A 23,313-nucleotide genomic window follows, 5' to 3' on the forward strand; every position below is an offset into this window, starting at 1 on the left:
ATGCACCAAGGGCGAATGTACTTACAAGTGTAGTAAGTACACAAGGTAGTAGTGGGGTGTATTTATTAAAATACGCATATACGCCTTTTATGTATGCATTGGTAAAGATCAAAGAAAAGAAATATTTCAACACTTGCTTATAATTTTCCGTATTTTAAATAAATATATATAAGGAAGGGACTATTCTGAACTTTTGAGAAGAGACGGGGGAAATTTAAATAACTTAATATTGAGTTCCCTTAGGAATTTTTAGTCGCCTTAAATGCCCAAAGAATATAAGCCGTTTAAACTGTCAATCCAGTAGAAACGAATTAACTCTCGTATTGTTTATTTTTCCTAAACTATAGATCTTATTTGTGACGTGTAGTTAATCTTATTGTAATGTGAAATGATGCGTGTTGTCTTATACGCTGACAGCATTATCTATCTTTTAAGCTTTTAAAAATCGATAGTATGATCAGTAGAGGATTACAGCCTGGAATTCATAAAATCATATTGTAATTTTAGAATTTGAAGTAAATAAATAAATATGCTAAATTTACTGCTTGTATAATGGCAGAACGGCTAGAAAGAAAGGAAGGTATGTGTAATGATTCAGAAATTAAGATGCCGTTGAATAGGTAATTTTATTGGCATCTAATTGAATGCACTCGTGAGCTAGAGATGAGACTTTTCTTGTCAGAATGAGCAAAGGTGTTTCTCTTCCCTCTTGAATTACACTTTCACAACTTCTACAAATAAAGTGTGTATGTACACTTTATTTATAGAAGTTGTTTATTTGTATAACATATACATACAGTGTGGTAAATCAGTGGAAGTAATATAATTTCATGTATCAGTCGACATTAAAAACGCAGTTTGTTATCTTGTTACTGAATTTCATGGAAGAATGGTTGCCAGCTCTTCAAGGTGGTTGGACTTCTATTTTCACCCTACTGTTGAGGAAGCGCACCCCGGGGTGCCGCTTTTCCACACGATAGGACTTTCGTATACCATATATTTCGATAGGACCATATATTTAGAGTGCCCCCATGCCGAAAAGACGCTATACATTTACAAACCTTCATGCCTTCTCCTTTATTCGAACCCGAGCCCTTCGGCACCGCAGCAGGCTTCCCTAACCACTATACCGTCTGGGCGGCTAAGAACTCAGTAGTACTGACTTATTAATATTTGTTTATAGAAAAATGGAATTTGTAAATGAATGAAGTTGTAACTTATTTGTACGTCAAGGTAATATCGATGTTTCTATTAGGAGCGACAAATAGCTCTTGATTTGCTAGCCCTTTGCACTCGATGGCAATCACTCTTACCGTCTTTCGGTTAGACCAGGGTTTCTTAAACTTTTTTCATTCGCGACCCCTTTTTATCACTGAGATTTTTTTCGCGACCCCCAAGACCCCATAATATTTACAAAAATTTTGTGGGACCCCCATTAAGTATTTACAAATTCGACACACACATCGCTGAAACCGTCAATTTTTTCACTTGTACTGTCATCTTGTATCACTTGTACTATTGCAGTTTTAGGTCATTAACTATAATTTCTATTTTTAAGATATAGAACAGTGTCAAAATTTTGAATAAGTAACAGACGAAATGATAGCGTCACGTGCAAAGCAAGAAAAATGAACGCTTATATTATAAAAAGAATGCGTCGAAACGTTTTCGTTTTTTCCTTTGTCTGTATTGTCTTATCTTTATCTATTTTCAGATACATTGTGTAAAATTATTTTAATAAGAAATATCAAAACTGCTAAAATTTTTGGCGACCGGGGTCACGACCCACAGTTTAAGAAACCGTGGGTTAGACCAAAGAATTTCATGTGATTCCTCTGTTTGTAAATGCCAAGAGTTGGTGCGATGCTTCTTATTTATTATTATGATAGCTGTAAACGAAGGTTGACAAGAATCCAGCATTGACGAATAATAATTATAACTCGCATTTATAAATGTTGCGAATAAAATTGAGGCAATATATCATTAGTTTCTAACAGTGTATATTTTTTGCACTATGTATGGCTTCAGAATGTTTTTAAACAATATCTAAAAGATATAGAAAGTGATTTCGAGTGTAATTACTGAAAATATATGTAATGTTAGAAATTAAAGCAATATTGCCAGCTAAGATGAATTACGATATGTATATTTTAAGGTATTATTTTATCCTGCATAAACCTGAATATAATTTTTTCTTTCTTTACAGATGAACATTATATGCTACTGTTATGAAGAAATGTAGTTTCCCCTGTTATGTAAGTTTAAATTTACTGATATTTTAATTTATCCGCGTGTTTTGAATACAGAAAATGCATATGTTTTGTGATTTTACTGTTCACTTCTTAAAGGTTTATTAACTGTGTTAGAGCCAGTTGTTCATGATTTTTGAAATTCTTTAATTGGTATTTTTTATTTATTTACTTTAGATTGTTAGGTTGGATTTATTTTAAGTTGAAATGCTTAAAATATATTGAGGTATTTTTTTTTTCAATCTTAATAAAAGAATATGAACATTGTACTTTTAAAAGCTTTCGAAGTTATATAATGGCTGTAGGCCGTGTATCCTAATTCCATATTTGGTAAATAAAAAATAAAATTTTAACATAAACTTCTAGTTTAACGCTAAAATAGAGAAAAAAAAAAAAAAAAACTTCTAGCTTAAACTTTTTCATCACGGCTGTTGCGTGCCTTCGTTCTATCCTCTACGCTAAGAGTTCCACTCTATCGCTAAAGATAAAACAAAAAACGCTTTACTTTTATTAAATATCTTTACGTGTCTTTCGCTTCCTACGACAATAATAAATATTAATCCTTATAGTTATTTAAAAACATAATAAATAATAAAATATAAAAACTTACCAAAGATATGATGCGGAGAAAAAATGCTCTGTTATTTGCAGTCGTTAACATCATACTAAAAGCAAATGACAAGGGTAATAAGAATACCCCCTCCCCCCCAAAAAAAAATCTGAAAGGTTTCAGATTTTAAACTACGCCCAAAGGGGCATTTTTTTTAACATTTTGTCTGTTACCTTTATTAAATATTACGTTTTTCGCACTTGAACCATAAAATTCCGTTAAGAGCAATATCGCAAAATAGTCTTAAATTGAACATATTTTTAGAATTTCCGATACAGAGTCTCGCGCGCTAGAGATAAAAATATTTTTTTCTGTACAACGTTGCAATTGCTAGCTTTGAAATCCTTGAGTTTGTTACTCAAAAATTCGTTAAAGTTTACAAAATATTAAATCGATAATAAAACAAATTCCAAATTTCAAATTATCTTCCACATGCCCATATTCGTAGGAGGATTACGTCATTCAAAATTCGATGGCTCTATGTACCTTTGTTTTATTACAATGCAAAACATATACATACATTTATGCAGATTTTTCATTATTTAATTTCCTCAAACATAATGCAGGACTCTAACACAAAATTGCGAAACGAAAACAGTAGTCCTTCAGGGACAAAAGTGCCTTTGGACTAAACTAAAAAAAAAAAAAAAAAAAAAAAAAAAAAAAAAAAAAAAAAAAAATCTGAACGGTTTCAGATTTTAAGTACGTCTAAAAGGGGCGTTTTTTTTTTTTTTTTTTTTTTTTTTTTTAACCGTTTTGTGCGTTGCCTTTATTTATTAAATATCATGTCTCACTTAAACCATAAAATTCAGTTCAAGAGCAATGTCGCAAAATAATTTTAAAATGAGCATATCTTTAGAATATCCGATACACAGTTCCATGCGTTGGAGCTAAAGAGGGTCCCCCCCTTAGAGTGTTGCCATTCCTCGCTTTTAAATCGTTGAGTTTGTTAATCAGAAATTCGTTAAAGTTTTACAAAATATAAAATCGATAATAGAACAAATTCCAAATTTCAAATTTGGGCTTTCAGATGCTCATATTTGCAGTAGGATTACGTCATTCAAAATTGGGTGGCTCTAGGTACCGTTGTTTTATCACATGCGAGAAACATACATACATATTTATGCAGATTCTTCATTATTTAATTTCCTCAAATATAATACAGGGCGATAGTATTTGGTGGCAACGATTTTAAAAGTGATACAGCCTTTTAAAGTTTTCAACGTAAAACGAAAACAATAGTCCCTTTGGACTAATAAATCGTAAATCTCGCCTAAGTCCAGAATTTATCTTAACCCATTCCTGTTAACGTCTTTTCCTTAAGTGTCAAAACTAAGAATTCGAATCGGTCTCTTGCCACTGTGTTGCTAACACTGAATCACTTCATCAGTAATCTTCAAGACGCCAATTTCTTGGTAAGTCCCGTTGCAAAAATAAACCCTAAAAATTTCTTCATTTCTTCATCAGTTGGTTTTTAACGACGTATACGACTTTTTGGTTTGGCTGTTGATTCATGAATGCATTGCTCCGCGTACCTGTTGGTTTGAAATACGATGATTTGCATTATTTCTTTAGTGACAGTTATGAAAAACTTCTGTTGGTCGCTGGAAGGCCGAGAGGTCTGTACATTCTGGATGCATTATGCCACTACTGCCCTGAAAAATGTCATTAGTCGGCGTTAATTCGTAGCAACTTTACTCTATTTATATGACGTTGAAGCATTTTTAGAATGATCAGCTTCACTTTCTTTACGTTGCAATACTTTCTGTAGTATAAACATTAGTATTCCAGCCTGAGACACACTGAAGTGACTCCATATTTGCTTCATCTCTTTCTGCAATTTCTTCGACATTTCTTTCATCTTTGGTGCCCGAATCGGCAATACAGTCGGTAAGTTTACAACTGCTTTACCTATCTGAGTCGATGACCTAAATATACTCTTCATCAGATAAATTGAGCTATTTTTATTGGCTCGTCAATTGAAAGAAGCTCTCGCTTGCTCATTTTTCTTTTTAAAGAATGTAAAAAGTATGTAAAACGCACGCCAAACGTACAAGTGATACTGTAAGGAACTTCTATAGTTGTTATGGTTGCTGTGAACATAAATCATTTAAAAAAAATGAAAAATCGCATTTAAAGTTCTCAGATTAACATTACATAGCATATATATGTTACGGTGAAACACCGAAATTTGGAGAATGTCGACTTTCACCGGTGAATGTCAACATTCACATAGTCTCTTGGTGTATGTCCGAAATATTTTCCAAATACTTTTATTTCTGACTTACACCGGTCAATGTCGACATTCACCATATACTAATGGTGACTGTTGAACATATGACAATATTATATTTTCTTCTCCGTAATTCAGTCGCGAATAAACGCACTTGAAACTTGCAATAAGAACTTAAGAATATGAGAACCTAAAACACACAATACATTCAAAATGAGAAAGGAAAATAATAGAAGTTAAAAACTTACTTAATTATACAGTACGTTCTAAATGAGAAAATAAAATAACAGTTATAAAAAACTTACTAAATTATGTGATTCAATTATTTATTGCAACAACTTAAACTATTATGGCACTTTATGACTTCTCTTTTCGACTTTCACCAGAGCATATCTGTGATTGTCGACATACACCGGTGAGGGTCCGAATATACAAGAATGTAGTGAAATATTCGGTGTTTCACCGACGTATTTGGTGAATGTTGATATTCTCCGGTGAAAGTCGACATTCTCCAATTTCGGTCTTTCACGGTAACATATACACAACTATACACGTTGCCAAACGAAAAAGAAAAAAATACATAATAAAAATACTTTGCCAGGTTCTGAAGACTAGTTCCAATGCTTAAAATTATTTAGTTAACAAGTACCATAAAAAAGGGCGAAAATTGCATTTTTAATTTGCCCTTTAAATTTTCACTTCCGCTGTGACAAGCAAAAACTTCTGGTTTGTCATCTCTCAGAAAAACTGGGATATCTGCACTTCTAATAAACATATCGCGAACGGAAAAGTTGTTTTTGATAGCTAAGAAGATGGCCTTTTAGAATGTGAAATAAAATTTGAGATTTTTTAGCCAAAACCAGTCCTTTGAACGAGGTCAGTTACCTTAATTTGATTAAATTGTACATTCACACTTTAACATTTTACCGACCAATCGCCTATTAATCGGCTTTGTTTTCGCGAACGCCTACCGACCGCTAGCCTATTAATCGGCCTTTTTTCGCGAACGCCTACCGACCGATAGATAGCCTATTAATCGCTTTTTTGTTTCGGGGTTACCTAAAAATAGTCTATCAATCGGTAGCCATGGCGATAAACAATTGCCCTTTGCTATATCATCTGCATTTTATTATTGGGGAGAATCTGCGGCTGGTCGGACGTGCGTATGCTGTTGAACCGCTAGCGGTCGCTAAAGTGTTAAGCATTATTTTAGTAAAAAGCTCTGTTGTGTCGAAAAAGAGTTCCCGCTGTTAAAGTTGCAGAAACTAAAGGTCTTCGCCTTAGTCAGTCATAGAAGAATGAGCTTGTCCATGCCCGGTTACAGCGTTAAATCTTTCGTATGCTTTTCATGCAAATCCTGTAATCCCGCTGTTATTTTCGATGGTCTTTTCTAGTCGACAGAAGGTGTTGTTAAGACGGTAGAATCCTTAAGATTTCCCAGATTTATTGTAGTAAATGGAAAATAAGAGTATAACATATACAAGGTAATCTTCTCGTTGTGACTAAAGATGGCACCTTGTTATATGTACTTACTTTCATTCATCGCTTCTCTTCACGTATTCCAGTTTATAGCGTAAAATTGAATCCTTGAAATTTTTCCAGTGTGTGTATTCTGTTTCTAAAGTGTTATAATTCTTAAGCTTCATAGTAGTTTTAAGATGCAACTCTTGCAAAAGTTCTCATCATAAAACAAATTTCCGTTCAAAATTTCCTTCTCTATTGCTTTTAGAGGACGGGGCATATATTTTAAGCTAGCGAAATACGTCAAGATATTTTTATTGTCCTTATCCTTCCTTTATTTTATTGTCTTATTCCTAAAATTATTTGAATTTAAAAAATAATTGTTTAACAAATAAAACGTCTGAAATTTGTAATCAGGTTTAATTCGCAAAATACGCAGCAATTGTTGGTGCATAATGTCGTGCAGATGCACCATACACCTAGTTGTGGAAGGTAAAATGCCTGTATTCATTTAAATGCGTGTATATTTTATAGTGTAAATTTGGGCGTTTAGAAACTCTTTTATTTTTAAAAATCTAAATTCTGATATCTTCGTTTGTCTCCGTGCCTCCCTCTCCGCGCGCTCGTAGCATATGACCTAGCATTATCAGGTGCATAAATCGTAGCATTATCAGATGCATAAATATGTCCCATAAGGGAGGGATTCTTCAGAACCAACACATGCTTTAATGTGGTTAAAGAAGTTCAATTTTAGTTATGAATAAAGTTTTGAACGTAGTTATGAATAAGGTCATTTTTTAAACAATAAAAGTTGTAGAAAAATTAAATTTTTAGAAAAATAAAGAAGAATTATCGCACACCCCATTTTAGTTTAGGCTCCACTGTAAAGAATATTTAGAACCTAAGCCAGGAAATATGATGAATCAAATATGCTTCCCCTTCCCTTTCGGGATTCGAATTCCAATTTCCAACTGGTGCCCACCAGTGGTTGAGCGATTAAGTTGCTGATAGTTGTAGTTCGAACGGGATGGCTGCATGAAAGTTTTCGTTTTGTCCATAAATGTGAACCCGTTTCCCTTAGAAATATATAATCCATCACAATGCGATTATACCTTATAAGTTGATCGTTAAGAGTCTGATAGTGGGAAGTTTTGTTTAAATTCAGTGTTCACCTGAAAAGTATTGGCATGTTCTTGGGAATTTTAATGCCTTGCTTAGGATGCCAAGAGAATGAGAAAACTTGGAGAACTTTGCTCTGGATAAATTGTTTTAAAACTTTCTTCCTATTTTCTGAGCAGAATTCGACACGTAATTTTTTATACAAACGATTTAACATCATGTTAATATGATTTCCGTTAATGAATTTCAGTAACATAATTTTTAAATCGCTAAAAACTGAATAAATACAAAGCAGTAACAAGATGGCAGAAAGAAATTCCAGTTACGTTTGAAGGTCACTGCTAATTAGTAATGCTGCGCCAAATATGCGAATGGAAATATACATATACTAATACAAGTTAAATATTATTATTAAACATGAATTCTGAAGAATAATTTCGGAAGATCTATATTAAAAAATATGCTTCTGAAATTAAATGCTTTGAAAAGAAATCAAAGCGCTTCTACTTACAAGGTCACACTGGGGAAACCATACAAGCTAAGAAGGACTACGAATTTCTGCTAGTTTCTTATTAAACATTTGAAGTGTTGCGTTAATTTAAATTTTCGTCGTATACCTCGTCGTTTAAATTTTCGTCGTAAAATTTCGTCGTATTTCGTCGTATGTCAGGTATTAAAATGAATATCATGGGCAAATGCTTTCTGGAATTTTTTCGAGTCAAGATATTAGCGGAACAAGATAACGCCAGCATGGCTGCATTTTTGTATTCACACCAACTCTCTTCGCTGAATTTTTTTTCTTCCTCGAATCTTCTTTTTGATGTGTTATTTTTTCTGATAAAAGTTAAGGTTGTTTCGGAAAACTCCCATCACACTGCGTTATATAATAATTTCATTGAGCTTTTGAATGTAGCTGTTCAGAATTATAATTAATCTCGTTTTAAGATTTCATTGGAAGACAAATGTTAGAGAAACTAGCATCGCAGATTTACTAAAATAATTTGGGAAATTATTGAGTTCTTGAAAGCTGTACATTTTTGTAAGCATTAAAGTTTCGAGAGGTGGACGATATCTTCATTTCTGTCTATGTTATTTTGAAGTATTTATTTTTTGCATGTATTAAATATCACATAAATGAAAACTTTGGACCTAGTAAAAAAAATCAATAAATTAAACCTTAATGACATGGTTCTTTCTTTCCTTTTTTTAAATCAAGGATAGAATCTGAGAAAAGTTTTTCAGATTGTGACGCTGTGGGAAAAGCATGTAAAGGTAGAACTTAGTTAATGGGTGCGGCATTTACTGTAGATATAAGGCTGATTCTGTTATCTCGTTTCGTCTCAGAAAGTACGAAACACTTTACTTAAACTAAAATCGCCACCCAGACATTAACTGGGTTGTTCGAAAATTGTTATTTGACAGAACGTCCCGAAATTAAGTTATTTAAGTCTCTGCGCGAAATTCTTAATTGACGTCGCATCACAGCAATATTATCTTCCATGAAGGTTGTAAATTAGCAGTTTTGTAATTTTTTAGGTGCTGCTAAATCAATCCGCTTTTATAGGAGGTAGCATTTCGTCATAATTATTTCTACATTCTAAAAATTGGCTGTTACTCGACATACTCTTTATGAAAAGCAAAATTTCATATGTAACGGCCAGATGCGAAGTTGAGAAAATTAATGAGCAGTGATTGCACGCGGCGGAGAGTGCGGAGTTCCGGTTCTTTAAAAGCATATCTTGCCAGGAAATCGCCATCAATAAGATTTGCGCCAAGTATGGAATGTGGATCTTCTCGATCTGCAGACGAGTGCTTTTGATGAATTTATATAATTGTCTTTTGGCCCCTGCTAGTTTGTGTGATCAAGACATTCTACTTAAGTGTGTCTCTCTGTAAATTTTTCACTTTTCTCGTTTCCTTCCAAGGCGCTTTCCGGGGCCGAAGCGGTTAAATACTGCGGAATGCTGGTAGTTCGTCCTGAGTTCGAATCCATATGAGCGGGCTGGTTGCCTGGTTGGTGTTTGTAGTTTTTCTCCATGTGTAACGTGAATACGAGCCAGTTTCCCTCAGAAAGTCCGCCACGAAGACAACTCTTCCTTTAGGCATATAGCAGTAATGCTTTGCCATACGGGGGGGGACTTAACCCAATCCTTCCAAATATGGTAAGCGTTGCAAAGAAAAGAAAGTTTAAAACCTGAAAACAGTTGATGCGAATTGTAAAGTACGCAAAACACGATCAAGAATTAAAATAAGTCCTATATTTGTATATGAACTGTCTCCAAATGTCTCTCTCTCTCTCTTTTTTTTTTCTCCTTTTTTTTTCCTCAGTAAGTAAAATGCAATGTTTCGCCATGGCATGTAGTAGTCAAATTGCTATTAATACTTTTTCCAGTACATTTTCTTATTTATAAGTGTCCGTGTTATGATTAACTTTTTTCTTGTATGATGGGGTCCTCAGTTATTTCCTTTTTGCAAATAATTACGTTTTTGCGTATAAGGTGGTATAGTACAAAGTCCGAAATCCGCACCTAAAAACCACCAAAAACGTTTTTCTCGTAGGCTTTACGCATGCGCATTTGATTCACCCCCTTCGTGCATAATAAAACATCTGGAGAGTCCCGATTCCTAATTTCACTTCGACACTAAATAAAATAACTTGTTATTGAAGAAACCATTTTAGCATAAATTTTTACGATCAGTAATTCGGCTCCGTTGCTGCGTATCTGCTTGGCACACATCTCAAATCGAGACATTCCACATAGATACATCGTTGATATGACGCCAACCTGGCGAATCATTATTTTATTCCTTTCATCACCACATGTTTATCAAAACATGACATCTTGAGTAATGTAGCGATGCCTAAAAAGTTTTATGTTATTAATTGAATAATAAAAGAGTATGGTAACCTTTTATGTTGACATTACGCTTGGCGATGATTAGATTTAAGTTAAATGAGTTAAAAATGTTGACGAGGAAAAATTTACCAAAAGTTTTTTTCCATGTGCTAAAAATAGATTTTGTTGATGGCCATTTAGGGCTATTTGAATTAAGAATAACTGATTTGTTATTCACATAAACCCAGACTCAGAACCACCACCAGGGCTCGTATGGCCGTACCGAGTTGCAGAATTTAGGACCCACAGAGACTGCATCAGGCGGTAAGATATCTAGCGCCAGCCCTCAATAAAGTTTAAGTATATGTGGGACTTTATTTATTCAGAAATCTGATAAGCCTTTAAGCATGTGCAAGAAATATACATAAGTATAAAAAATAACTAAACTAATACAATTCAGTCTCAGTGCGCGATATAAGCAAGATAAAATTTAACAGAGCCAAGCTCATGATGCATAGCCATATATGTATAGTGAAGGATAGCTAAATTTGATGATGATTGCTGCTAATTTTAAAGGATTTCGGATATCGCAAAACAAAGGTGAAATTTTCTAATTAACGGATTTTGTAAAGAAATATGGAGAAGCGGTTATAAATGAAGATGATGTAAAAGAAGTTTTTCATTGTGATGACAATGCTTATCAATCATCAATCAATTAAGGAATGGCGAAATCTGTAATATGGTGCTAGATTCAGAAAATACCGCTACCGACAGTGAAGAAAGTGACAGAGACGTTACTGAAAACGAGAAAATTTCAATGGACAAGTTAGTCAGAATTCTCGAAACAACAGTTACAGAACTTCAACAATGTTATACTGAACAAGAGATTATGTCTGTCTACAGAATTAAAGAGAAAGTATTAGCACAAAAAATGAAGCAATTTAAAGAACTTGCATTGAAAGAAATGTTGAATAAGGTAAAGAAATAAATATTAAGTTTTTTTTGTAAATTTTGATGCCGTTTAGATCATAAATACTTAACGATTTCATATTTTTAGTTATATAATTTCTACATGCCATCTTACTAGATTTAAACTGATGATCTAATATTCGGAATCGCCGAAGTCCCGACGAGTCCGCATTTCGGACTTTGTATTGTTCTTATTTTTCGATGAGAGCCTAATGGATGATATTCAAAAGACTTTACAGGCGATGGTTTTAACGCGAATTCAAGAAACTGGCATCATTTTATAAATCATAATTCACAAGTGTAAGAAGTTAGAATACACATCTCTGTGGGCAAAATTTCGTGTTTTATTTGCTGAATTGTTTGAAAATTCGACAATTAGTCGTCCAGACGTTTTGTTATTGATATATAGAAATAATTCAAAAAGGAAAGCTTTAAAATTTAATAGAATTAGAAATAATGTGTTTTATGTGAGAGTTTTAATGTGAGAAATAAAATTTAGACTGTATAATCAAATAAAAACTTTGAACTACAATTGAATTTAAAATTTTGTAAGATAAATTTTACCCGAATTCGATAGATTGCTGTCAAAATATAGCATCTGATATAATTAAAACAGAAATTAAAGTTGTTAGTATGCTTTTTGCCTCCCGGTTCCTTCTTAAATTCTAAAAATTCTGCCGTTCCTAAATCCAGTCGCCCCTTACAGCCATATACAGGCCGCCGGTAAATGGCATAATGACACCCCCCTTAAAAAAAAAAGAAGCAACTGAAAATCATAGAAAATTAGTGGTTTGATGCTTTTTCTGCTTATTTAAAATAATGTTATTACATAGCTGCGTATGAACGTATGAGATGAAATAGACCTGTTCAAAGATTAAATACTTGGTGCAATGTTATTGACTGGCGTCCCGTTAACTAAAAATTAACATTTTAAGGCTTTATCTGATATAAATCTAACAGAAACATAAAATAAACTGCAAGGGAAACCCGTAGCAGCCTTTATTCACGCGTAAGAGATTTATTTCATTTTAGGAATGCTCTTTCCGAATTGCTAACATTTTAGGAATATACAGAGAACTGTCTGCTAAAGCATCCATAGGCATGTGCCGAAGTCTCAAAATATGCACTCTTACTTTTGCGGCAAGTTTTGTTTCTTCGTAGTTTCGAAATTCTTGTATAGAAGGAGTGGTTTGACCCGTACGTTATCGCTATCTGAAATATATCTAAAATACATTACAGGTAAAATTTAAGATAGCTCTCAGTAAACAAGCCCACTCTAGGATTTCCGTGAAGTAATCAGCGAAAACGAAGAGAGCGATTAATCGCCAAATGTGGTGTACGCGAATAACACCAAATCAGTTTCCTTTTGTACTCTGCTGCCATCTGGTGGCCGTTTTTTAACATAAGACTCTGTCTTTATCATTTGCCCAGCGATCTTAATGTTTTAATACACCCGTTTAAAATTTAATTTAAATACAACTTTAACCTCTTACAACTAATGTGATTACTTAGCTGTACAGGCTTCTATTATTTAAATTACAGAATGTAGTATTGATGAACTGAGGTGTGCTAAGCTGGTTTTCACTAAATTAGTACTTAGCAAAAATAAATCCATTCTCTTTGTGTCTGAAGTTTTTAGCTTCTGCTAAAATAACCGTAATCATTATCATAACAGCGGAAAAAAGTAATGGAACTTGTAGCAGAATTCAGGATTTTATTTTATATTGTAATTATTAATTATATATATGTCCTTGTCAATGATGCATATGATCATTTCTAATTTCTTTTGGATAATAAAAATGAAAATTACTGATGGGCTGGTTATGCTGTCCCCATAGCTTCCGATGTCGAAAAACTCAACTAATACTTGTATTTTCTCAGGCGGTTATTTTTATTTTTTATTAAGTACCTTTTAAATTAAAAACTAATTAATATATGTCATTAAGAATAATTTAATTTCTATGTATGGTTTCAAAGTATGTCTAGTACTTTGGTTGATTAAATGAAGGTTTTTCATCATATACTAATATTTATTCTCAACAGAAAAAATATTTCATAAAAAAACCTGTAAAAAGGAGGTTTATTTAAATTCTGGTATGTTTATGTACAGATATTCCTTATTATACATCACTCTGTTTTAAAAAAAGACCCACATAAGTACTTATTTTCATTGAATGATTGCAGTGTGATGATATTTTAAATTTACTTCTAGAAAAGACCTTTTTTAAAGAAAAGAAAACATATTTAAATGAAAAAATAAAATAAGGATAACTTTTCTTTGAATGATTATATTGTTGTAATTGTGAAGGAGCTGTCAGTTTTATAATAGTTTTACAGTATTTTGTTTTTATTGCATATGGGAGTTTTAATGATGGGGAAAAAAAAAAAAAAAAAAAAAAAAAAAAAAAAAAAAAAATATTGGTGTAGGTTAGTCAAGTATTGTCATATTTCAGGCCTTTCGCATAACCTCGGTAGGTAAACAAACCTTAGCTTTCATCATTGTTTGTGGGTAGATACAGAAACAATAGGCTTACTAGCATGACAGATAGTAAGCAGCGAATGAGTTGGCTGCAATTTTTTGGAAAGGGGGGGTACAGTATTTTGTTTTTATTGCATATGGGAGTTTTAATGATGAAAAAAAAAAAAAAAAAAATATTGGTGTAGGTTAGTCAAGTATTGTCATATTTCAGGCCTTTCGCATAACCTCGGTAGGTAAACAAACCTTAGCTTTCATCATTGTTTGTGGGTAGATACAGAAACAATAGGCTTACTAGCATGACAGATAGTAAGCAGCGAATGAGTTGGCTGCAATTTTTTGGAAAGGGGGGGTTGCTTTTCGTACAGGAAGCATAAATGTAAGTCTCCTTTCCTTAGAAATTCCTCCACAAAAGTGTTCCTCTCCTTAGGCGGTAGCCCTCAGAATTAAACTAACTGCCATACTGAATTAAAGAAACATTATAGAAAGATTATCCCTTTATGAAAAATGAGAAAAAATACTGAGAAGTATGAAAATGTAGCTTTAAAAATTAATATATCAACAGAATAAGCAGAGAAGTTTTAAGGAATTTTCACCTTTCTCTCTGTGTGCCTCCGTGTTGTAACTGGAAGCACTTCCAGCTAGCAGTTGGAAACTCTGGACTTTGAATCCGAGAAAGCGAACTGTTGATTCTTCCTTCGTGTTTCCTGGCGTTAAAAAAAATTTTGATTGCATATAAAATTAAAAAGAAAGTTTAAGAAATCAGTATCAAAAATCAATTGATAAAAAAAGAAATTATTTTTAAGGAAAATATTTTTCATAGATGTTTAGTATATATTTTTATTTAACAACTAAAATGAAGATGTTAGAAATTGTATAACTTCTAATATCCGGTTTCTGTTAGGTGAAAGAATAGGTATATTAAATGTTGCGTTGAATCTGGCAAATCTTATGAGGAAGGAGTACCTGATGTTTACATATTTTAAATAGGACTACCTTTTAAATTAGCATTTAAACATTCAAATTATATAAATGCTTGAGAAACTTCATCAGAAATATCTAGTTTTTAAAACTACATTGTTTCAATAATTCTGGTTGCTAAAAGCAGAATCAGATCTTTAAGAAGATTCAGGAATATAGTTTAGCTCAACCATATCTAAATTCGGAAATTGTATTCAAAATATTTTTAGCATTGTTAGGGTAAAAGAAACTTCAGAAAAATATGAAAATGTGAAAAATATTTTGACCAAAAAACTTTACTATCATTATTTTCTCTATAGAACATAAATTGAATAATCAAGTAGATTTTTAAAAAAATGTTGTTGTACTTCATTAAAACCAAGAGAAAATAAATTGCAAAAAAAGCTTGAATATTAATGCAATACTTTTTATATTATTTCAGTGTTTTATCAAAAAGGTACAGTATTTTCATTTAAAAGTTCTATATTATTACACATATTTATTTTCTAAATATATAAAGTATTAAAAATTATGGTAGGATTGCATGTAGTTCACCTTGTTCAATATAAAATTATTCAGGCACAGTTAATTTGATTGTATATAAGGGACTTCTTTGCTTCAGGTGAAAAGATACCTGGGCATGTCTCTGCATACAAGATTTAAAAACTTAAGTAATAGCTCATGCTTTGAGATGATTTTACAAACAAATTCATTAAACTAAAATGTTAAGCAGTCGCACAGTATTTCTTATTGCTCATAATCCCAGAATCTTTTAATATATGCACCAGTATAACCAATCCTGTAATTTTGAAAATACTCCACAGCGTCTGTTCTTTTGAATACAAATCCAAAATTTTAATCGCCCCCCCCCAAAAAAAATATGTAAGGAGTTAAAAAAACAGAGAAATAGCAGTAACTTATAGCCTTTACTAAACATTACAGGCTGACCATGGGCTTGTGGTTGCATTATAAATGTGATGATCATAGGCATGTCAAGTGACATCTGTCTTATCTGTTTCACTTTGCTTATTGGCAATAAATTGCACTGTTTGGTAACAGTTTTTGTTTGTCAAAAATAGTCATGTGGAAGACACATGTGCCAAATATTTAAATTAAATTTTAATAATCCATTTCACAGCCTAAAAGTATTCTATGAGTGGGCTCTTCTGAACTGGGGCAAACTGGCTGTATCCCAATACATATCAAGACCACTGAACACCGGTAGTTTGTCCCAAGCCTGAAACCTCTTCTCATGAAAGTTATTTTCCAGTCTGTCTGAAGGAATTTTCATTGAAGTCAATATCAGGTTATTAATTTCTGAATTTGTGGTCAGTTTTATTAAGCAACAGCTGTACTCTTGGAAATATGATTACTTACTAAACAAATTCTACAGAATTAGTTGTCACGTGAAGTGAAGAAAGTGAAACAGTCCTTATAAATAATAACAAAATATAGGCATTAAAGTAGGTTTGGCTTATCAATAGTCAACATTCTCCCAGCTTAAGGGGTATCAGAAACCCCTATACCGACAATGTTAAATTGGCCATTTTCGATGTACCTTTTCTCAAAATCTGCTGTAGATACAAGCTTGAAATTTTTTCTGTAATTAAAGTATACCTATCTGATTATACTGAAATGAGCTTTTGAAGCATTTTGAATTTTAGAGTAAATTACAGAATATTTTGTTAGGCATTGTAAAATTTAGCACTTTACTCACACAAAAAAATTTAAAAATTTTTTTTTCTAAGTTTATTACAAAAAGCTCATTTCAGTAAATATTAGGGAACCTAATAAATAAGCCATAAAAAGTTTAGATACCTGTGAGCAGTAGTTCCTGAGAAAAGGTACATCGAGTATAAAAAAATCACGTTTGGAGAAAAACGCGTTTTTATTTAAAAATCCTCATTGATCAAAGCAGTAGATGACAAATTAAAACTAGATTTTTTTACAGTTCTAATTTTCATAGAGATTAAAGAATGGTATTTTTAGAAAGATAAAAGTGTAGAGAATTTGAAAATGCAAAAATCCGAAATCACAATTTTTTGAAGATTTTGCGGTTCCAACACCCCTTAAGTTAACTTCAGGTTTTCATAAATTTTAACATTAGTTTATTTCTTGGGAGAACTTACTGAAACACATTATGAATTCTACGCACTACTAACATTACTATAATTATTTAAAAATAATAATTTTACCAGTTCAGTCTATTAATAATTTAATCTTACGTTCACATGCAGTTCATTTTAGAAGAAAGTCACTAAGTTCTTTCATATTTTACGTCGCCTTTGGCTTTTATCACTCGTGAAATGAACTGAGTTTTATATTGATTCAGCAACATATTTGATGTCAAACAATTTCCAGTGGGTAGATTCTTTGAATTGATCGTAACAGTATACTCAATTTTGTCTTAACTTGAACAGTGCTATCTGCACACCCTGGGATGAGCTGTGGAGTAATACAGCTTCCAATCAGTTTCTGTATCGGGTACTTCCAATTACTTCATCCTCATTTAAGAACAAGTTATGGGTCAAGGGAACTGGATCCCTAGTACCTTCGTGAATGCAAGTTAGAGGTTGAGAGCTTCTGACTGCTTCACAGTCACCAAGAATTATTTGCAATTCTATCAATGTTTTGCCAGTGGTGTTTCTTAGTAGTTGTTTAAGAACACTTATCCATTCTGTCCCACCATCAGGATATTGGCCACTGGTTTTCTCAACATCGTAGAAATACTACAGCAGCATAAATCAGCTGACTTGTATCACGGAAAGTATGCAAACTTAATTTAACCTCACTGCTTCCAACAAACATTGTGGACATATTTATATTGGTTAAATATTCCAAGTCTTTCATCCACTTCAAAAATTCTTCTTTTGCAGTACTATTCACTTCAGCTTCAAGTTTTTCTTTTAGTTCCTAGTTCATCTTCCTTAAATTTCAAGTTTTCTGGACTAACCTCTAGAGTCAGCTTCTTCCATCCCTGTATCACATTCATTAAGAGCTTCTGTCAGTGCTTTGTCAATGGTGTTTCTTACTATAGTCAAATACTGAAAATCTGCAGACCTGAAATCCGCATTGCCTCTCAAAATATAAACATTCAGTTTATAGGTTCCGGAAATAGCAACATTGAGTACGAAATATCGAAGAAAAAATACTTACTGAATAATGACGTCATAATTACCGAATAATAATGAATCATAATGGAAATACCAAATTATTCACATCATGATAAAAGATTTTTCTCCTCTAATCTGCATCGAGGTAAAAAAGGCAGACGATTCATTCAACTCTTCTTTCAAGTTCACGATTCATGTTGTTGTATCTTCTGAGCTTTGTTATTTCACGAGATTATTTAAATAGTCTCGTGAAATACTACAGCAGCATAAGTCAGCTGACTCGTATCACAGAAAGTATGCAAACTTAATTTAACCTCACTGCTTCTAACAAACATTGTGGATATTTTTATGTTGGTTAATGCGGCGTAAAAGCGCTGCATTCATTTGCCTCGAAAACCGCAACGCAGTTAGTTCTTTAGAATGCACTTGTTGAAACTAAATAACGTTTGCATAATCCGAGTTCAGAAAACAAAACATTTATTTTACATATTTTAAAGAAATAACGCTCTGAAACAACATGTTTCATCTACACAATCAATCGATGCTTTCACCAGAGCATTACGCCATCAAACTTGGCACACATCCAAAAGTTCAAATTGAAGAATTACAGAAGCGTTGTTGCCACACAAGAAAAGACATATAGTTACAACTTCACACAATAATAAAACAAAAACACACTTTTGAAAAATAGACAATAATAATAAAAATAGTAATAATAAAATTCTTAACAATATTTTCTCAATTATGCAACAGCACTCGTGTTACAAAGTACGCGTGAGGTCAGACTATGTACATTTACACCCATGGAGCAACAAAGACACTGCGCTGCATCATGGTTTTCGAGATAAATGAAGCAGTGCTTTTGCGCCGCGTAGCAGTCAAATGGTTAAATATTCCAAGTCTTTAATCCACTTCAAAAATTCTTCTTCTGCGGTATTATTCACTTCAGCATCAAGTTTATCTTTTAGTTCCTAGTTAATCTTCCTTAAATCTCAAGTCTTCTGGACTAACCTCTAGAGTCAGCTTCTTCCATCTCTGTATCACATTCATTTTCAGATGGTTCAACACTTGTACTTGATTGAATTTCACTATCAATTTCTACTAACTGTGGAGCCACATTCTCATTTTCTTCTCTCTCTCTGCTCTTCTCTTTACTTCCCATAATTTATTTCTGCATCTTTTCCTGATGCTTTATTAGCCATGTGTATTAAGTAAAAGCCCAACTACCCAGCATTCAACTAACCAGAAAGCTCAAGCAATCGAAATATTTTAGAAAGGTATTTTCCCAAAACATTTTGGAAACGAGTTATTTGTAACATCATTATAAGAGCTCGAAACACTATTAACATGTATACATTGGCAACAAACAGCATGATATAGCATCATGACATTGCAACAAAGTCATAAGATGTTCATTTAGATTTAAGTTAAGTCTGATTACTTCTTGATAAGCCAGTTTAATTATTGTGAAGAATGATTTAAGTTCTGTTTTCTCTACTATTTGGGGGGGAGGAGAAAGAAAAGAAATTAATAATTGGAACTGCATGAAGTGAAGTATTTTTAAAGTAACAGGTTCCAGGCATCAATAAAAGCCACAAAAAGTGACTCTGAAAACATAAACTGACAATGAAAAAATTTATGATACTTTTATATATGCTGTATCCGTAATTCTAACTAAATGAAGAATGATCTGTTTAAATTTCTGCAATAGTTTTTATAATTTTAGGGTGGAAATATTCCCCTCTTTTTTTAAACTATGTTTTTTATACACTCAACCATCCAGAATTTTCATATCTGTTGGATTCAACATTTCCGAAGCTTTAGGGACAGTCGAGCTTTTACTATATCTATTTCATCGTACTTTACTGATACAGAGTCTCTAAAATGTTTCATTATAGCTTATTTAATTTCATCCTTATGTTTCTGCTCTTCAGAATCCATAATACCAATAACTTCTAAGTTCCATAAAATTCTTGTATCTGTTGCAAGTAGTGAAATGAGTCATATTTACATTCCGTCTATTCTGACTACTAGGAACTTATCCAGTTAATGGATTGCCTAATTTAGTTTTCATAGCAACTAAACCTCTTTCAGGTTCTTTTCATTTACCTATAAAAGGTTTTCCTGCAACATTTGATTTTGTAGTGGCCCAGTTATTGCATAAAAAATAATTATTTCTCATGCAATAACTGGGCCAGGGATATATTTTAGCTGAGGAAAATTCTCAGTTGATACAACCTGACTACACTAATTTGCAGAGACCGTACTCAAATTCGGATGTGAATCAAAAACATTCTTGCACAGGCAGAACTATACGTTTACCTGTTAGATTCAAGGACTGACTAAATTATTTTGATAGTCGTTAACACTGCAATACTAGTTACTACCTATTTCTCCATCTTCGTAACGTAACTTAGTTACTGGTGGGGGAGTAGTGTAGTGGCCCAGTTAGTGCATGAGAAATAATTATTTTTTATTTCATATATTTGTTCATGTGTTTAATTATTTTATAAAATTAACTTTAATATTTTGTTAATATTCATATTTATATTTCTTTTATGCTGAATGGCAATAAGTAGTTCATATTTATATTTAAATTTCTTTATGCTGAATGGCAACTAGTTCTAGTTCTGATTCATGATTGCTAGGTTTTGGTTTCAAAACGTTGCTCATAGCGTCGCATTTCGATAGCTGGAAAATAAAATGCAATAACTTAGCTATTTGTTTATAATTCATGCTGTTACTAGTCATAAATTAATTTTAAACATTAGTAGCCAAGGCTACAACTTTATTAATATTTCAATAAAACTTAATATTTCTACAGTACAATACAAAGTTCGAAATCCGTATTTGGGATTTTCCCAATATTAGATCATCAATTTAAATATGGTGAGATGGCATGCAGAAATTATACAATTAAAAATATGAAATCGTAATTTATGAAATAAAGAACAATTATGATCTAAAGAGTATCAACATTTACAAAAAAAGGCTTAATATTTATTTGTTTACTTTATTAAACATTTCTTTCAATGCAAGTTGTTTAAATTGCTTTGTTTTTTGTGCTAATACTTTCTCTTTAATTCTATAAACAGACATAATTTCTTGTTCAATTACAAAGTTCCACTGTTCAAGTCCTGTAAATTGCTGTGTCGAGAATACTGACTAACTTGTCAATCAAAATCTTTTCGTTTTCAATAACTTCTCTGTCACTTTCTTCACTATCGGTATTTTCTGAATCTAGAACCATACTATGGGTTTTGCCATACTACAGATTAATTATTTGATGACTGGGGCATAGTCATCGTAATGAAAAACGTTGTTATATCATCTTCATTTATTATCACTTCTTCGCATTTCTGTACAAAATACATTAACTGGAAAATTTCACCTGTAGTTTGTGATATTCAAAAGCCTTCAAATTCGCGGTTATCATCTTCATCGTCCTCACCATGAAATATGGTAGCTGGCCATAAATTATGCTGAGCAGTTTTTTAACGTATCTGGAGACACATCCTTCCATGATCTTGCGATGCTCCACACAGCAGATTTTGTGCTAAAATATGTCAAAAATTCTTGAATATTCTTACCATTGTTCAAGAAATTTAACATTGATTTTAAAAATGCTACTTTATATTTGCATTTCAGCGCCCTAACTATTCTGATATCCATAGGCTGAATGACAGACATACAAAAATTAGAGAGAATAATAATATAGATACATTATCTTTCACTAAAACTTTAAGTGAAGTATGAGCTAAACGGTTGTCTACAATCAGGACTATTTTTGAGTCATCAGATAAACCAGCCAAATTCAAATGTTACCGATCGTCAGGTATAAAATTATTTTTAAACCAATCGTTCATTAACGCTTGTATCATCCATGCTCTTTTATTTGCAAGATGTATAACAGGGAAAATCGTTACTCTTTTAAATGCTCGAGGTCGGGCATGTTTTCTGATTACAGAAAGTTTACTTTATAAAAAACTTCTCATCCCTTAAAATTTTGCCGCTCGGCGCTTCCCCAAATTCTAAAAATTTTGTCTTCCCTAAATTCTGCTGTGCGCTGATGACACATTTTGCCGTCGCTTCTGGGTTTATGGTGAATAACATGTGTATTATATTCTTAATTAGAATAGCGCTAAATGTAACCTTTGGGCCTATGAGTTTCATTAGCAAAATCTATTTTTAGCATATGAAAAGAAAATTTTGTTGAATTTTTCCTCGTCAACATCTCTTAAAGCACTTAAAATTCTATAATCGTCGCCAAGCGGAATGTTTGCATAAAAGGTTGCCATATATACATCACTGCATGAGTTGTTACTGAAGCTGTCATGTATTGGTATTGATAAACATGCGGTGATGAAAGCAAAATAAAAAAAAAAATAATAACTTGTCAGTTAGGCGTCAGGGATGTAAAATAGGTGAATGTTTCAGTTTGAGATGTATGCCAAGCAGACACTCGGCTATGGAGCCAAATTATTGATCTCGCAAATTAATGCTTATGTGATCGTTTTTCTATAACGAGGTATTTGCAAGTGCCCATAACAAGGTGAAATTAAAAATCAAAATTTTTAAGTGAAAATCTCCATGTTTTACTATGGAAGGAAAAGTCAAATGCGCATGCGTAGATCACACACACACACACACACACACACACACACACACACAAAAAAAAAAAAAAAAAAAAAAAAAAAAAAGTGGGAGGTCCGGATTTAAATCATTCCGGGTAATGGACGTCTGTATTTCGGACTTTGTACTGTATAACATTTCAATAAGATGCCTCAGTTGTTGTGTGTTAGACAACCATTTTTCATTGATCAGCTGTCTAATAGAGGTATGGATAAGACTGCCGAGCAGCCCACCAGTCTCCAAATCCCTGAACAGTGGTAGTTTGGCCTGGATTCAATTCGAGGCAAATGAGTATTTGTGTTATAAGTTATTTCTCCTGTCTTCTTACCAAGCCTTTGTGGTGTAATGGTCTGCACGCTCAGCGCGTAATTGAGAGGTCTTTGGTTCGATTCCCAGCGAAGGCGTTGCTTAATCTTTCATCTCTCCGCCTTTTTCAAATTACCTAATGTCTCTACGGTGGCACCCAAACTAAAATTGTGTGGGATGGTGATTCTCCTCACCCAGGATTTGGCAATTGGGTCCCCTAAAAATCCCAGTCGCCTTTTTAAAGGGGGAGTATATAAGGTATTTCTCCCACCTTCTTAGCAAGCCTTCGTGGTGTAGTGGTCTGTACCGCTCAGCACGTAATTAAGATCCGCGTTTCGATTCCCGGCG

The 23,313-nt window shown here is 32.9% G+C and overlaps 1 protein-coding gene across 5 annotated transcripts in view; it reads left to right on the top strand.

Moving 5' to 3' along the window:
* The window catches only part of LOC118186252 (uncharacterized), a 234,243-nt gene that overhangs the window by 140,550 nt on the left and 70,380 nt on the right, over positions 1-23,313 (top strand). For all 5 annotated transcript variants that reach the window (XM_085809916.1, XM_085809915.1, XM_085809919.1 and 2 more), the window contains one exon: positions 2,207-2,255. The gene's annotated coding sequence lies outside the window, so the exon portion shown is untranslated. The remainder of the gene's footprint in view (positions 1-2,206; positions 2,256-23,313) is intronic.

This window comes from Stegodyphus dumicola, chromosome X2 (assembly GCF_044657685.1).
Source record: "Stegodyphus dumicola isolate Sdum_Otavi_A_Nest chromosome X2, ASM4465768v1".
NCBI classification, from domain to species: Eukaryota; Metazoa; Arthropoda; class Arachnida; order Araneae; family Eresidae; genus Stegodyphus; species Stegodyphus dumicola.